This window comes from Lampetra planeri, unplaced genomic scaffold (assembly GCF_965212315.1).
Source record: "Lampetra planeri unplaced genomic scaffold, kcLamPlan1.2.h2 scaffold_1005, whole genome shotgun sequence".
Lineage (NCBI taxonomy): Eukaryota > Metazoa > Chordata > Hyperoartia > Petromyzontiformes > Petromyzontidae > Lampetra > Lampetra planeri.
Window position 1 is genome coordinate 30,001 of NW_027613714.1, and position 4,749 is coordinate 34,749.

General features: G+C 60.1%; 1 long non-coding RNA gene across 2 annotated transcripts in view; it reads left to right on the forward strand.

Annotated features, from left to right (window-relative positions):
* Positions 1 to 4,519, forward strand: part of LOC144738471 (uncharacterized) — a 12,642-nt gene extending 8,123 nt beyond the window's left edge. The window contains exons 3-4 of one of the 2 annotated variants that reach the window (XR_013589273.1): positions 2,841 to 2,936; positions 3,528 to 4,519. This is a non-coding gene — a long non-coding RNA (uncharacterized LOC144738471). The remainder of the gene's footprint in view (positions 1 to 2,840; positions 2,937 to 3,527) is intronic. The other variant, XR_013589272.1, reaches the window with a different exon arrangement.
* Positions 4,520 to 4,749: the final 230 nt, after the last annotated feature.

Below are 4,749 nucleotides of genomic sequence, written 5' to 3' on the forward strand. Positions count from 1 at the left end.
CTCTCTCTCCGTGTCTCTCTCCCCGTGTCTCTCTCTCCGTGTCTCTCTCCCCGTGTCTCTCTCCCCGTGCCTCTCACCCCGTGTCTCTCTCCCCGTGTCTCTCTCCCCGTGTCTCTCACCCCGTGTCTCTCTCTCCGTGTCTCTCTCCCCGTGTCTCTCTCTCCGTGTCTCTCACCCCGTGTCTCTCTCCACGTGTCTCTCACCCCGTGTCTCTCTCTCCGTGTCTCTCTCCCCGTGTCTCTCTCTCCGTGTCTCTCTCTCCGTGTCTCTCCCCGTGTCTCTCTCTGTCTCTCTCTCTGTGTCTCTCTCCCCGTGTCTCTCTCTCTCCGTGTCTCTCTCCCCGTGTCTCTCACCCCGTGTCTCTCTCCCCGTGTCTCTCACCCCGTGTCTCTCACCCCGTGTCTCTCTCTCCGTGTCTCTCTCTCCGTGTCTCTCTCCCCGTGTCTCTCTCTCCGTGTCTCTCACCCCGTGTCTCTCTCTCCGTGTCTCTCTCCCCGTGTCTCTCACCCCGTGTCTCTCACCCCGTGTCTCTCTCTCCGTGTCTCTCTCTTCGTGTCTCTCTCCCCGTGTCTCTCTCTCCGTGTCTCTCTCCCCGTGTCTCTCACCCCGTGTCTCTCACCCCGTGTCTCTCCCCGTCTCTCCCCGTGTCTCTCTCTGTGTGTCTCTCCCCGTGTCTCTCTCTCCGTGTCTCTCTCTCCCCGTGTCTCTCTCTGTGTGTCTCTCCCCGTGTCTCTCTCTCCGTGTCTCTCTCTCCCCGTGTCTCTCTCTCCGTGTCTCTCTCTCCGTGTCTCTCTCTGTCTCTCACTCCGTGTCTCTCTCCCCGTGTCTCTCACCCCGTGTCTCTCACCCCGTGTCTCTCTCCCCGTGTCTCTCTCCCCGTGTCTCTCACCCCGTGTCTCTCTCACCCCGTGTCTCTCTCTCCGTGTCTCTCTCCCCGTGTCTCTCTCCCCGTGTCTCTCTCACTCCGTGTCTCTCTCTCTCCGTGTCTCTCTCCCCGTGTCTCTCTCTCTCCGTGTCTCTCTCCCCGTGTCTCTCTCTCCGTGTCTCTCTCCCCGTGTCTCTCTCTCCGTGTCTCTCTCCCCGTGTCTCTCTCTCTCCGTGTCTCTCACCTCGTGCCTCTCTCCCCGTGTCTCTCTCCCCGTGTCTCTCTCCCCGTGTCTCTCTCTCCCCCCGTGTCTCTCTCCCCGTGTCTCTCCCCCCGTGTCTCTCCCCCCGTGTCTCTCTCTCCCCGTGTCTCTCTCTCCCCGTGTCTTTCTCTCCCCGTGTCTTTCTCTCCCCGTGTCTTTCTCTCCCCGTGTCTCTCTCACCCCGTGTCTCTCTCTCCCCGTGTCTCTCTCTCCCCGTGTCTCTCTCACCCCGTGTCTCACCCCGTGTCTCTCTCCCCGTGTCTCTCTCCCCGTGTCTCTCTCACCGTGTCTCTCTCTCTCCCCGTGTCTCTCTCTCCGTGTCTCTCTCTCCCCGTGTCTCTCTCTCCGTGTCTCTCTCTCCCCGTGTCTCTCTCCCCGTGTCTCTCTCCCCGTGTCTCTCTCTCCGTGTCTCTTTCCCCGTGTCTCTCTCTCCCCGTGTCTCTTTCCCCGTGTCTCTCTCTCCCCGTGTCTCTCTCTCCCCGTGTCTCTCTCCCCGTGTCTTTCTCCCCCCGTGTCTCTCTCCCTGTCTCTCTCTTCCCGTGTCTCTCTCCCCCGTGTCTCTCTCACCCTGTGTCTCTCTCCCCCCGTGTCTCTCTCCCTGTCTCTCTCTTCCCGTGTCTCTCTCCCCGTGTCTCTCTCTTCCCGTGTCTCTCTCTCCCCGTGTCTCTCTCCCCGTGTCTCTCTCTCCCCGTGTCTCTCTCTCCTCTGTGAGTGTCTCTCTCTCCCCATGTCTCTCTCTCCCCATGTCTCTCTCCCCGTGTCTCTCTCCCCCTGTCTCTCTCTCCCCGTGTCTCTCTCTCCCCATGTCTCTCTCTCCCCATGTCTCTCTCTCCCCGTGTCTCTCTCCCCCTGTCTCTCTCTCCCCGTGTCTCTCTCCCCGTGTCTCTCTCTCCCCGTGTCTCTCTCTCCCCGTGTCTCTCTCCCCCTGTCTCTCTCTCCCCATGTCTCTCTCTCCCCATGTCTCTCTCTCCCCGTGTCTCTCTCCCCCTGTCTCTCTCTCCCCATGTCTCTCTCACCCCGTGTCTCTCTCTCCCCGTGTCTCTCTCACCCCGTGTCTCTCTCCCCCCGTGTCTCTCTCCCTGTCTCTCTCTTCCCGTGTCTCTCTCCCCGTGTCTCTCTCTCCCCGTGTCTCTCTCTCCTCTGTGAGTGTCTCTCTCTCTCCATGTCTCTCTCTCCCCATGTCTCTCTCTCCCCATGTCTCTCTCTCCCCGTGTCTCTCTCCCCGTGTCTCTCTCTCCCCGTGTCTCTCTCTCCCCGTGTCTCTCTCCCCCTGTCTCTCTCTCCCCGTGTCTCTCTCCCCCTGTCTCTCTCTCCCCGTGTCTCTCTCTCCCCGTGTCTCTCTCCCCCCGTGTCTCTCTCTCCGCGTGTCTCTCTACAGAGGAGCTTTGTCTGACTTCCTGTGTCTCTCACCCCGTGTCTCTCTCTCCCCGTGTCTCTCTCTCTCCGTGTCTCTCTCACCCCGTGTCTCTCTCTCCGCGTGTCTCTCTACAGAGGAGCTTTGTCTGACTTCCCGTGTCTCTCACCCCGTGTCTCTCTCTCCCCGTGTCTCTCTCTCCGTGTCTCTCTCACCCCGTGTCTCTCTCTCCGCGTGTCTCTCTACAGAGGAGCTTTGTCTGACTTCCCGTGTCTCTCACCCCGTGTCTCTCTCTCCCCGTGTCTCTCTCTCCGTGTCTCTCTCACCCCGTGTCTCTCTCTCCGCGTGTCTCTCTACAGAGGAGCTTTGTCTGACTCCTGGCTTCCAGAGGGAGTGGGCTCCCAGATTCTCCGAACCAGGGAATCACAACTCTCCACCAGACGCAGTGCGAACCGGTAGGAACACTGCGACTGAGACACTTTAGTGTCTGTGTGTCTGTGTGTGTGTGTCTGTGTGTCTGTGTCTGTGTGTGTGTGTCTGTGTGTGTCTTTGAGCTCCTCCGGCAGGCAAGGCTGCGTTGGCTGGGTCATGTAGCCCCCATGCCCAGCCACCGCATGCCTAAACAGCTTTTGTTCGGCCGGATCGAGGGGGCTAAATGGGCGCGGCACGGGCTAGAGAAGAGATGGAGTGATGGGTGGGTGGGTTGGTGAGTGGGTGGGTGGGTGGGTTGGTGAGTGGGTGGGTGGGTGGGTGAGTGGGTGGGTGGGTGGCTGAGTGGGTGGGTGGGTTGGTGAGTGGGTGGGTGGGTTGGTGAGTGGGTGGGTGGGTTGGTGAGTGGGTGGGTGGGTGAGTGGGTGGGTGGGTTGGTGAGTGGGTGGGTGGGTGAGTGGGTGAGTGGGTGAGTGGGTGGGTGGGTGAGTGGGTGGGTGGGTTGGTGGGTGGGTGGGTTGGTGAGTGGGTGGGTGGGTTGGTGAGTGGGTGGGTGGGTTGGTGAGTGGGTGGGTGGGTGACACGGGCTAGAGAAGAGATGGAGTGACGTGGTACAGGAGGACGTGGAGCTGAGTGGACTTGCCGATGACCGGTACCAGCGGTGTCAAGATCGGCCTCAGTGGAGGAGGCTCGTGAAGGACGCTACTGGGCAGTTGGAGGCAGTCGCCCTCCAACAACAACGGAGGGCGGAGGAGCGACGCTCACAACAACGAGCGGAGCGCCGGGTGGCTAAAGCACAGCAAGTTGGCACAGTAGGGGGCACAGGTGGTGCATCAGCCAGTCATCTCGGTCATCTCGGTCAGTCGACCCGTGGCACCTGCTGGGTCTGTCCCGTGACCTCCTCATGCACCTAGCCTGGCACAGCAGTACAACCCATGGCACCTGCTGGGTCTGTCCCGTGACCTCCTCATGCACCTAGCCTGGCACAGCAGTACAACCCATGGCACCTGCTGGGTCTGCCCCGTGACCTCCTGCCAGCGGGCGTTCGACACTTCACGTGGTAGCCTCAAGGTGCACATGGCCTGGCACAAGCGTCGTGGTGACGTCACCGCCACTTAGTGGCGAATGGCGGTTGTTGTTGTTGTTGTTGTGTGCTTGCTAACAGCACTTGCCCCTACAGTCTGTTAAGGCTACATATAGACTCAACACTGCACCATAGACTCAGCACTGCCCCATAGACTCAACACTGAGACCCACAGACTCAGCACTGAGACCCACAGACTCAACACTGAGACCCACAGACTCAGCACTGAGACCCACAGACTCAGCACTGAGACCCACAGACTCAGCACTGAGACCCACAGACTCAACACTGAGACCCACAGACTCAACACTGAGACCCACAGACTCAGCACTGAGACCCACAGACTCAGCACTGAGACCCACAGACTCAGCGCTGAGACCCACAGACTCAGCACTGAGACCCACAGACTCAACACTGAGACCCACAGACTCAGCACTGAGACCCACAGACTCAACACTGAGACCCACAGACTCAGCACTGAGACCCACAGACTCAACACTGAGACCCACAGACTCAGCGCTGAGACCCACAGACTCAACACTGAGACCCACAGACTCAGCACTGAGACCCACAGACTCAACACTGAGACCCACAGACTCAGCGCTGAGACCCACAGACTCAGCACTGAGACCCACAGACTCAACACTGAGACCCACAGACTCAGCACTGAGACCCACAGACTCAACACTGAGACCCACAGACTCAGCGCTGAGACCCACAGACTCAGCACTGAGACCCACAGACTCAGCACTGAG